The 12,832-nt window shown below is 36.3% G+C and overlaps 1 pseudogene; it reads right to left on the bottom strand.

Moving 5' to 3' along the window:
- LOC128547535 (sphingomyelin phosphodiesterase-like) overlaps window positions 1-10,461 on the bottom strand; it is a 45,650-nt pseudogene extending 35,189 nt beyond the window's left edge.
- Between the last annotated feature and the right edge of the window lie 2,371 nt (window positions 10,462-12,832).

Below are 12,832 nucleotides of genomic sequence, written 5' to 3'. Positions count from 1 at the left end.
TTTTTCCAGAAAAGCTTAAAAGAGCCTGTGTACTACCTTTACATAAAACTGGTCCTCCAGACGACCCAAATCATTATAGACCAATTTCTAATTTACCGACTTTATCAAAAATATTTGAAAGGCATGTTGCTTTACAATTACAAAACTTTTTTCAGTCAACTAATATTTTGCATGCGGCTCAGTCAGGTTTCAGAAAAAAAAACAATTGTGTCACAATGCCTTAATTCACCTTGTAAATAAATGGTTGAAAGAAATAGATTCGGGTAATGTAGTCGGCAGTCTTTTTCTTGACTTCCGTAAAGCATTTGATTTGGTCGATCACGGAATTTTGCATCAAAAATTGAAATTGTACCATTTTTTCCCTCCTCTGTTGGCTGGTTTCGATCTTATCTTTCAAACAGAACGCAGTCTGTTAAATTAAACACTAGTGTTTCTAATGAATCATTCATAAAAACAGAAGTGCCTCAAGGTTCAATTTTAGGTCCTTTATTATTTCTCTTATACGTTAGCGATTTGCCTTTACATTTGAAAAATTCTAACCTTGACATGTTTGCTGATGATTCAATTTTATATGTGGCTGATCGGGCACTCTCTTTTATTGAGACCAATTTACAATCTGACTTAAATATCATAGATAAATGGTGCGTTGCAAACAATATGGTACTTAATCCTGTAAAAACTACTTCGATGCTGATAGGTTCCCAGTATAAAATAAAGACATTCTGCCTCTCTGAATCTAACAGTGAATAACTGTCGTATATATTTTGTCACAAATCAAAAAGTTTTAGATCGATCAGCATTTAAAGTGTGATGTTCACATAGAAAATGTCTGCAAAAAATATTTAACAATTTACATCTTCTACGAAAGATCTCAAAAGTTCTTACACTAGAAACGAAAACAAATGTTTTATAATGCCTACATCATTCCGATTATTGACTACGGTGCGATAATTTGGTGTAATGTTCCAAAAACTTACTTTTCAAAAGTCTCGGTGTTTCAGAAAAGTATTGCTAGATGGGTGTTAGCAAAACCTTTCTTAACTTCTTCTGTTGCTATGTTTAAAGAACTGAAATGGCTTTCTGTCGAAAACAGACATAAATTACATATAGCTGTAATGACGTTAAAGGCTCTACATGGTTCCACCCCGGAATATATTACTCAGTTGATTACTGTTTCCGACAACAAGTCATACAACCTAAGATCAAATTCCCAAGGTTTAATTGCTCATTTCAGACTCAATTAAGATTATATGAAACAATCTTTCAAATTTTTATCAATGAAAGTTTGGAATTCTATACCAGTTATTATCAGAAATGCAGCTACAGGTGCTCAGATCAAATGCGTTTTTACCTTTTTTTATATTGTATTGTTTTAATATGCATTTTTTTAGAAATAATTTGTACCTTGTTGAAGGCCTCATTGTAAATATGTGATTTCATTTGTATCTGCTTATGTGATTGCATTTACCTTCGTAAAATAAAGAAATTATTATTATTATTATTATTATTATTATTATTATAAGTGCGAAACTGTGGCGTTTATGTTCTATGATAGTTTTAACGATTTTATATTCGCATTTTTGATAACGATCTAGAATAGTATTTTATTACAGTAACTTGTGAACATCAGATTTTATAGTAACTGTTCCTTCTATGGCCACCAGTGTGAGTATTGTTTATTATGTTCCGGAAGCTTTCCTTGTTCTTTAGAGTGCAAATCCGTGATATTTATTTGACCTACACGGTGAAAACAAATACAAAAATGTAATAGAAACAGTTTAAAAAATGAACCAGGCTACAAAAGCAACATAGTCTTTGGTATCGTTCTATAGCATTTGACAGAACAGGAATAATACAAAATAAAACAATGTGTTTTTTTCTGTTTGAATCAAAATTGCTTAAGGTATATGAGAACAATGGAATGTACGATTTAAACTTCTTACTTCGTCTTGAATGGACTGGAGGTGCTGGAACAAACTGTCAACCATCACAGGAGCACTGTCACAATTTCTGTAGTCTCCATATTTACCAGCTCCAGGTACGCCCGCAGCTGTAAAACAAAACATAACTAACCAAATCATTAACTGAACACGGCTACATTATTTGAGCCGCGCCATGAGAAAACCAATATAGTGCATTTGCGACCAGCATGGATCCAGAACAGCCTGCGCATGCGTTTCTCTACTTGCAATAGGCTTTGAAAACGAACATCATGGATCCTGACCAGACTGCGCGGATGCGCAGGCTGTTCTGGATCCATGCTGGTCGCAAATGCACTATACTGGTTTTCTCATGGCGCGGCTCATTTATAGTCTCTATATTACACCTGGTGTGGCAAAGCAATATATAACTCACAAAAACATTACTGGCGTATGGTTACAATTTCTGCAGTTTCCATATTTACTTGCTGTAGCTGTGCCGAAACATGAACGTGAAGCGAAAAACGGAAATGACCACCAGCTAATAAACTGTCAAGATTTGGGAAAGCTATATCACATGAATAATGAATATTGGTACATGTATATATGCTTCGAAGTAGTCAGTGGCCAGCACCGCTATAATAAAAACATATTTTTACATGTTTCCCCTATATAAATTAACGTCCATAGTTTGTGCAATAATTATCATACTGATCCATATTCAACACATGTTTACTTGAAGATAAAACTGTGAAAACTAGAGCTGTCACTGGAGTGACGAATTATACCCACACAATAGGGCTTTGTCACAGAAGTAAACAAATGTCAAAGTCGAACGTGTCCTATATGATGATGTTACACCTGTGTATCAAAAATGATTGAAATCTGTTAATCCTGCAAAAAAAGTTCTACTGTTATGGGTCAATGTGACCTTGACCTTTGACCTATTGACCTCAAAATCAATAGGGGTTATCTGCTGGTCATGATCAACCTCCCTATTAAGTGTCGTGATCATAGGCCCAAGCGTTCTACATTTATCGTCCGGAAACAGTTTCACTATTCCGGGTCATTGTGACCTTGACCTTTGACCTACTGATCTCAAAATCGATAGGGGTCATCTGCTGGTGATGACCAACCTCCCTATCATCCCTATAAACTTTCATGATCATATGCCCAAGCGTTCTCAAGTTACCATCCGGAAACCGTTGAACTGTTCCAGGTACTTGTAACCTTGACGTTTGACCTACTAACCTCAAAGTCGAACTTGACATGTATTTTATGATGTTACTTACACCTGTGTACCAAACTTTATGATCATAGGCCCAAGCATTCTCAAGTTATCATCCAGAAACCGCTAAACTGTTCCGAGTCATTGTGACCTTGACCTTTGTTCTACTGACCTCAACGTCAAACTGGACCTGTATTTTATGTTACACCTGTGTACCAGATTTATGATTCTAGGCACAAGCGTTCTCAAGTTATCATCCGGAAACCGTTTAACTGTTCCGGGTCATTGTGACCTTGACCTTAAACCTACTGACCTCAAAGTCAAACTTCACCTGTATTTTATGATGTTACACCTGTGTACCAAAAATTATTTAAATCTGTCAAGTCTTTCATGAGTTATTGTCCGGAAAACATTAAAACCAACGGACCGACAGACCGACCAACAGACCGACAAACTCACTCCTATATATCCCCCAAACTTTGTTTTGTGGGGGTATAATTAAATTATTCTGATGCCCTATAATAAATCACTCAATGAAAAGCTTTCCAGTCAATTGTCCAGAAACTATTGACCCTAGGTCCTTCGAACCTCGGGTAACAGTTCTGACAGTTGACCAGCACATTGCTCAATACGTATGTAATAATTAGAAATGTGTCAAATATATTACATGGCGACCAATCGTTTGCTCTACAGCACAGAGGTTCTCCGCATACAGCGTTTGTTCCTTCCTTATAATCACGATCCATGTGAAAGTCTGTGAGATGTAAAATACGCATCGTTGGAGAACCAGGCTGAAATGGACAAAATCGACGGACTTCTATCGCAAAAAGATAACAATACTATATCTGACTGTCAGAATTCGGTAATAAGACCCCTCCTTTTAGGCAGAAGTACTATAAAGTAATCACTTGATGTTCGTACGTCTGTTCTTCTGTCTGTTGTCCGTATCCGGACACCTTCTTGTCCATGGTATAACTATCAAAGTGTTTAAGGATTTGTTAAAGAAAAACGCATAAAATACAGGAACTATAACTCCAAGGATTTTACAAAATTATCTCCCTTTATCAAATTTAGGTGAGCGAAGCATGAAAACTGCTACCAACACAGGTAACGGACATTACGGGAAAGTTCAGTGTACAAAACAAAATCTACCTTGCTGACTTCCTGAATTGTCTTGCTTAATTAAATTTGCTTATAAAAAATGTCCCGAGAACAGATGAAAAAAAAACAACCTTCGGTAACACTGGCGGTTTGGTTTATCCGGAGAATCAGTAATTTACCTTCGGTTACATCGGAGGTACCACTGGTGGTTTGGTTGCCCCACCGAAAAATCGGTAATTTACCTTTGGTAACCCCGGAGGGACAAGTGATGGCTTAGCCTACCTAGAGAATTCGATTATTTACCTTCGGTAACACCGGAGGGACTACTGGTGGTTTAGGAACATCAGGTAGTGTAACATTCCACATTGCATACGGGTTGTATGGTGCTCCACAGTCAGCGCTCAGTATGTAACTGCATACTTCCTTCGGGGTATGGGCCAGCCGCAACACCACTCCAAATAGTTCAGCCTATAAAGACAAAAAAAATAATAAAAGATTAATATCAAAATACATTTTTACCAATTTTCACAAGCTGTTAAAATATGTTTGAAATATTATACACTGATACACTGCCTTGTTATCAATATAGATACATTATGTTAATATAAGAAAACTGGACCCAACTATCTCAAATATGGCTTGTTTTGCGTACCCCCATGACATACAAATAATTTTGTTTGGGTCTGTAGGGAAATTGCCAACATTTTTATGAATAAAGTTGTTGTTACAAAAATCTTTCTTGCGAATTTCCAAAATCCAAGATGGCCGCAAAAAGTGTATTTCAACATTCCTGAACAAGTTTATATTCCTCACTACTAGTGGTATGTTAAAAGACGTAGTAAAACACTTCTTTTTCTGGACTATTTTCATGTTTTCTGAAATAGTTTGCCCCAATGGAACTAAATTCACTATTATAGTCAATCATATCGATATGATTTGGTTGGTTCATAAACTATTTCAAATGACAACGCCTTGTACAAGGGGGGAGGGGACGGGGGTTGGTATTTGTATCTTTTATTTAAGAAATACAATAATAATTTTAGTTGTTTAAACAATTACCCTTTTTCAAAGTTGCTGGGCATAGAAAGTGTCAAGGTCATTCTGAAGGTCAACAATAAAAATGTGTTTTGAAGGTCAACGAATAAAATGATATGTTTTTTTTTTACAATATGACTTCATCCAATAAAAAGTACATTACGTGCATTATGAATGCATACATTTGGCTACGGACTACGGTATTTTGCATAAAAATCACATATTAGAGTATGTGCTGAAATGATGCAAAACCTACAGATAAACCATTAACAAGAAAAATAAATCTAAAATAGCAAGTAATTTTAATGATATGATGAATGATGTATTATAAAACTGTTTAACTGATCTGTTGACCCAAAAACACGCCAAGATTAGGATTTTATCGTATATAATGCATGTAATATTAACTGAAATTATAGAAGTATGCCAGTCTCCGCGTTTTGTAGAAATCAGTTTGAATGGTAATTTTAATTGAATAATAAAAGTATTTCCGATGAGTTTTCCCGCGAATCTTCATCATCTTTGGCAGATATATGTTAAATACTGTCGTTCTAGTCGGTAAGCAAGGACGATTACACCTAATCCATGTAATCGGAAGCGCTTTTATTTGATTTAATTAACTCTTACCCTGCTAGATTTCTATCATGAACTTGTCCGTCTTTCAATCAAGGATAGAACCATTAACTGTTAAAAGGGGTGTTTACCAAAAGATACTGACTGAAAGGCGAACAGTGCAGATCATGATCAGACGACTGCACGGATGTGCAGGCTGATCATGATCTACACTGGTCGCAATGGCAGTATCAGTCGTGTCCAGCATGATAAGAGTTAAGTGCTTCCGATGAGGTTTCCTTCGAACACTTATCGTTTTCCTAGGTTAGCAAGCAGGATTTGTAGGAAACCTAATCAGAAACTATTGATCTGATTTTTTTCAATTCCACGAATACCTAAATCGCTTACCTAAAACAACATTAACATCCCACTAGCTTCAAAGATTTTGACAAATTCAAAAATATGTTTGGTGGATGGTTTTAAGTACATGCTTCTGCCTGAGTAATATCTGAATGATGTGAGGGTCAGGTCACTGAAACCCAAACGCACGAACATTGCTGAATGTAGAACACTGCGTTTGTTGTACTGGTTCGCAGGATGTACATAATATGGAACGCAGCAGCTGTCTTATGATGGGAAATTTCATGTAATCATGTCAGAGTATGGTGTTAACTTGTCAAAACAGTATCTTATTATGTAAACCAATCATGTCATCTTCTCAATGTCTGGTGTTAACTTATCAAACAGTGTCTTATTATGTTAACATACCATGTTATCATGTGTTAACTTGTTTAAATAGTGTATTATTACGTCAAAGTACAGTGTGATCTTGTCATCAGAGCGTGTTATTATGTGAGAAAGCTTGACAAGATCAAATTATACTTTAACAAGAAAAGAAGTAAGTTTAAGGTGTGTAAGAGAATTGCTATGATGTGCAAGGGGATAACTAAGGTGTGCAAGGGAATAAGAATAATGTGCAAGGGAATAAGTAAGTGTAAAGTGCGAAAGGGAATAATTAAGTTGTGCAAAGGAATACCTAAGGTGGGCAAAAAAAACACAATGGTGTGCAAGGGAATAAGTAAGGTGTGCAAAGGAATAAGTATGGTGTGCAAGGGAATAAGTAAGTGTAAGCCGTGCAAGGGAATAAATAAGGTGTGCAAGGGAATAACTAAGGTGTGAAAAGGAATAACTAAGGTGTGCATGGGAATAAGTGTGGTGTGCAAGGGAAAAATAAGGTGCGCAAGGGAATAAGTACGTTGTGCAAGGGAATAAGTTAAGTTTATGGTGTGCAAAGGAATAAATATGGTGTGCAAACGAATAACTCATGTGTGCAAAGAAATAAGTATGGTGCGCAAGGAAATAAGTAAGTTTAAGGTGTGCAAGGGGAATAACTAAGGTGTGCAAGGGAATAACTAAAGTGGGAAAAGGAATAACTAAGGTGTGCAAGGGAATAACTAAAGTGGAAAAAGGAATAACTAAAATGTACAAGGGAATAAGTATGATATGCAATAAAATAAGTAAAGTGTGTGTGCAAGGGAATAAATATGGTGTGCAGGGGAATAGATAAGGTATGCAAGGCAAGAAGTAAGGTGTGCAAGGGAAGACCTAAGGTATGCAAAGGAATAACTAAGATGTTAAAGGGAATATGTATGGTATGCAAGGGAATAGGTAAGTGTATGTTGTGCAAGGGAATAAGTAAGGTGTACAAGGGGAAATTCATCGTACGTAAGGGTATGCGTATGCTGTGCAAGGGAATCAGTAAGGTGTGCAAGGGGAAATTCATGGTATGTAAGAGTATGCGTATGCTGTGCAAGGGAATCAGTAAGGTGTACAAGGGGAAATTCATGGTATGTAAGGGTATGCGTATGCTGTGCAAGGGAATCAGTAAGGTGTGCAAGGGGAAATTCATGGTATGTAAGAGTATGCGTATGCTGTGCAAGGGAATCAGTAAGGTGTGCAAGGGAATAATTATTGTTTATGGGAATAAATATGATTTGCAAAGGAATAAGTATATGTGCAAGGGAATAAGTAATGTGTGTGTGCATGGGAATAAGTAAGGTGTGCAAGGGAATAACTTAGGTGTGTAAGGGAATAATAGGTGTGCAAGGGAATATTTTTGGTATGCAAGGGATTAAGTTATGTGTGAGTGTGTGTGCAACGAAAACTGTACTATAGGGAAAAATGCACATGTATCAAGATATTTGCTTTGTTACATATTTAACATATTAATACACGAATTAACTTTCCAGCGCCGGCGAAAAGCCAAATGGCACTAGCAAGTTAGACCTACTCACATTTTCCCTGAAAAATTGTGGAAAACAACAACAACCCCCCCCCCCCCCCCACCCAACTCATCCCCGCAAAAAAAACAACAACAAAGAACGAAAAGCTCTACCCTTTAATAAAAATAGATATTGCATCAAATCCTTACCGGAACATCTAAATGCTTTCCCTTTTATTTACTGTTATTTCTTTGGAAAAATCAGTTTGCGGGGTTGGGAAGAGGGGCGGCAAAACATAATACTGCCCCCACTCTCAAAGATCTCTGCTCTTATAAACGAATGTAATTACATCGTATATAGTTGTTTAGATCTTACAGTGGATGACGATGCTTCCTCTCACCGGTGCAAACTCGAGAAACTTCTGAAATACAAAGCAAAACAAACCCCGATTAATAGCGTCAATATACAAGCTGACCTACCTTAAATTCTTGTACCACAGCTCGACAGACCCGTTCATCTTCTATCTGGAGATATATACACGCCATTGTCGAGAACTTCACCACATCCTCCTGCGTTTTTCTTTGATCCACCAGAGCGCTAAGTCCGATAACGAACAGTACACATATATCACAATCTATCGCACTAACACTCACTATAGATCCACACTCTCTTTTTCTGTCTTTCCTAGCTGCCCTCAGTTCATTCTGATGTTTTCGAGCGAAGCTAGCAAGTTCCGTTTGTCTGTAAAACTCGGTAACGTCGTCCACCCTTTGTTCTTTTACTTTTGTATTAATGTCGATGACCTGTCTTGATACACTAGGACTGGCCTCTGACCGTGTGTACAGAAACCCCGCCGACGCGAGAACTGTTAAAATCGTTGCTAAAGATACCGCCATAACTGACTGTGTAAATGTAAAGTTCATTTCAACCAAAGTCTGACGAGCAATGTATGATATGACACACTCAAAATTTCACTTTGTAAACTTCCTCAGTCGCCTATAAAGTTTACATACAACGTTGTTGAGTATTTCACTATCGGATGTTTGATCATACGACGTGATAATCAAAACCGCTATCTATATTGTAAACATAATATGTTAAGATCTATAAAATTCGGTGAAAGGTTGATCATATATTTAAATAAATATAACACAATAAATAGTTTCCACAACCCTAAATGAAAATATGCTAATAAACATTACACTTATCACCGGTTATTTACTACAAAAAAAACAACATATCTCCAGCTTAACATGCTGTATTATATAAGGATGTTATTTACTGTTACTAAATAGGACAACATTTATATGAAACTACGTTTTATTATACATCTTAACTCAACCCACTCATCCAAGTGTACAAATCAATGGTTTAAACTAACACTGGATAACCGTCTTTACTTAACTTTTTACTTTTTGAAAAAATCAATACAATTTTCTTACATTTCAAAATATGCCATCGTATGATTTTATTCATCGTTCGACCTCAACACATTCTGAATCTGAAAAAAAAAATGAAAGAATTAAATGTCTATCATTTATGAACGAGCGAAAACGTTAATTAATTAAACGGTAGGAAATTTTGAGTTATACCTGGCCATAATCTAGTACATAGTCTATTGGCATATTTTCGTCACTTTTTTGGAAAATGGTATTTGCTTGCTTTTCAGACATAAAAACGGTAAAAAAATTACCATTTTGTTATCTTATTTTCTTGAAATCTTGCTATATTCACAGCATTTTGTCTTAAAAGAATAAAAAAAGGAACACAACAAAAATATAGTTTAATTTCACATTTGATAGGTGTGTGTGATTTTTTAAATTGATCTCAATACTTGAAAATCATCTCATTTCCATGAATCTTACTTAATATTCGGTTGTGAAATGGCAGTGTGCATAAATACTGTCACATTCACATGTAGATTAATGCTCTCGTGGACATGGGATAAAATCGGAACACTATTAAACTACATATTTACTATGAATAAATAATATAATAAGCCTTTTCTTCAAATCATTCAGCTTTTAAGATTTCTTTTTAAAGCTTTTGGGCAGTGTCTGTCATGAATTATTATACACACTGACTTAGTCCGTATCAGATAGCTGTGGTTTTCATGAGACTTTTGTGAAAGAAAACAACACAAACATGCACCACAAATGTACCTCAGAATGTCAGTTGTGCAGTCAGTGTATTTTAGATGTGTATTAATTATCACTCCATCTGTTATACTCAAAAGTTCGCTAGACATAACAGCAGGCTTCGCAAAAATGCTGGACATTAAGTTAGACAAACATACAACTTTAGTCAGACCGAGAAAAAAGTCGAAAATATGTAACTGGCGAAACGAAACCGTTTTAACTTTTATACATATATTTGTATCCAGATATATTGAGACGCACCATGAGAAAACCAGTGTAGTGCGTTTGCGACCAGCATGGATCCAGACCAGCCTGTGCATCCGCGCAGTCTGGTCAGAATCCATGCTGTTAGCTTTCATAGCCTATTGCAACTAGAGAAACCGTTAGCGAACAGCAAGGATCCTGACCAGAGTGGTGTGCGGATCCGCAGTTTGATCTGGGTCCATGCTGGTCACAAATGCACTATGCTGTTTTTCTCATGGTGCGACTCGAATGAATTTAGCTGAAGTGAGCAGAATCTGTCTTGAAACAATTCAATCTTTTAGTTGGTCAAATCTGTTATCCGACGACTTGCTATAGTCTGACAGATTGCCGTTTCAAAAAGGCGAGTATTAGTATCATCGCTGCGCCCACTTTCACGGGCTTACAAGTTGATGAAATCGTGATACAGTAGCACCACTTAGTCAAAGCGAGCTTGCAACACTTCTCAGCTTGGGCGACCTGTAGGTTTCCACGTTGATAATTCGTGTTTCGTCAGACGAAATTATACCGAATACATGTATATCTATGCATACATATAGTATCTTATATTGTACATTTGCTGAAGGAAGATTATCCGTGAGGGAATATTATTTAGAAAACATACATGTCTTTGATTCTCACGGCAGGTCACATTGCAAACCATATCGAATTCATGAATTTTATAACTCAGTCACACATACGGCGCGGAAAGCTACGTCTAGCCACGGATAAAAACGTAGTAATCCGTATCTATCCGTATTGAAACGTACCTGAGACGTACCTTAAAGTAGTAATCTGTATCATTTCGTACCAATCCGTACGACTCAGTTACGGATCGAAACGGATTACTACGTTTCTATCCGTAGCTAGACGTAGCTATTTGCGCCGTATGTGTGACTGTGGTATTAACTGAATGTTCTTTAATTTTTTTCACTCCCGGGTTGCTAAGCATGTTTAATTATATTTTGTTCTTGATATAACGATGAACTGTACATGTCCAAGTTATATCAATAAAGTACTGTCCTGTTCATAAATCATCTCACTAAATTTGCGCTAATTAGTGTTAATTGGCAGTATCAACGCCTGAGGAAATCCATATCATTATCGATTTTCTATGAATAGCGTAATTAACATGTGGTCATATTTTTGCGTGCTTGAAACACCGGAAAACGAGACAATGCAGTCGAAAATTCAGTAATATTCTTAGATCACTAGGGTTGCATTAATATAATATCTTACAATTTGATAGCTATAACGAACATTTAAGTTTGTTCTGACATATTTGAAAAGTGTTACAACTAGCTGGAAAAGCTATCAGAGGTACAAACTGGTATTGTCTATGGACCGGAAATGTTTGGAAACTTTTCCGTTGAAATTCCGTTTCTATTTTTAGCCGCGGATTATTGCTAGCAGAAGTCATTGTTCTTAATCAAATAAAGCCTTAAATTTCGGGAGTTATACATGTGACACTGCGGTTAGGAAACGTTTTTGAATTGTCAGTCTGGATTCCCAGGCTAGGTTTCTATATACATCAGCTACCTTTTCTACGTTATAAGCTACGTGACCTCTGGGGCAGTATACTATGCAATAGCTAATCGATATCATCGCTCCAGTTCAGGTGGCATGAGGTCATCGTTTATTCACGTGACCATAAATTTGCATATTTGTATTCATACACGTGGTAGTTTTAATTAAAACGTTGACTTCAGTTTTTATTGATTTAAGTCGCCGAATTTACATTAAAAATGGTATTAAGGCATATATTGTAGCTTTGCATATTCTGCACGTTGTGTAGATGATTGTTTACCTGGAAAGCTTGGAACTATTTTTGGTTGTGTTGTTAGGATGGTCTTAAGAACTGACAAGATTTTTCAAACGGAGTATTCTTTTTGACACTGGTGGCAGCTTGCAGCCACCAAAAACACAAAAATAACGACTTAAAACTACATGTATATCAAGAAGAAATAATATTTTTACTTTTGTTATGATATCGGTCAAATTAGTTTAATAGTAAAATTGACTTACAAATGGAAAGTTTAATATGTAGAAACTAAATTGGCGAACAGTTTCGTTCTCGGTTTCTTAGAGTTTGTCAATCGCTTTATAGCTGAAGTATGTTTACATTATTGACTAATTGCGAGTTAAACTATCGGTGCTAAGTTACAAGAAAAAGTTATTTTCACATTGCGGGTGGAATGTCAATTAGCGTTTTCTCGTTTTCCTTAATTAAACAGTAGTAGTCATGTGCCTATCTTCAGGGAGTGTGACGTCATCATTTTCCTTATATGTTCTATATAAAGCCACCATCTTTGTCTCGGAGGTGGGAATTTTCCCAGATAAGTTTAATCAGCGTATTAAAACCGTCTGCTAGTTTGATTAAACATTTAAATTATAAAA

This window comes from Mercenaria mercenaria, chromosome 12, assembly GCF_021730395.1.
Source record: "Mercenaria mercenaria strain notata chromosome 12, MADL_Memer_1, whole genome shotgun sequence".
NCBI lineage: Eukaryota > Metazoa > Mollusca > Bivalvia > Venerida > Veneridae > Mercenaria > Mercenaria mercenaria.
This window is presented reverse-complemented; position numbering and strand designations above follow the sequence as displayed.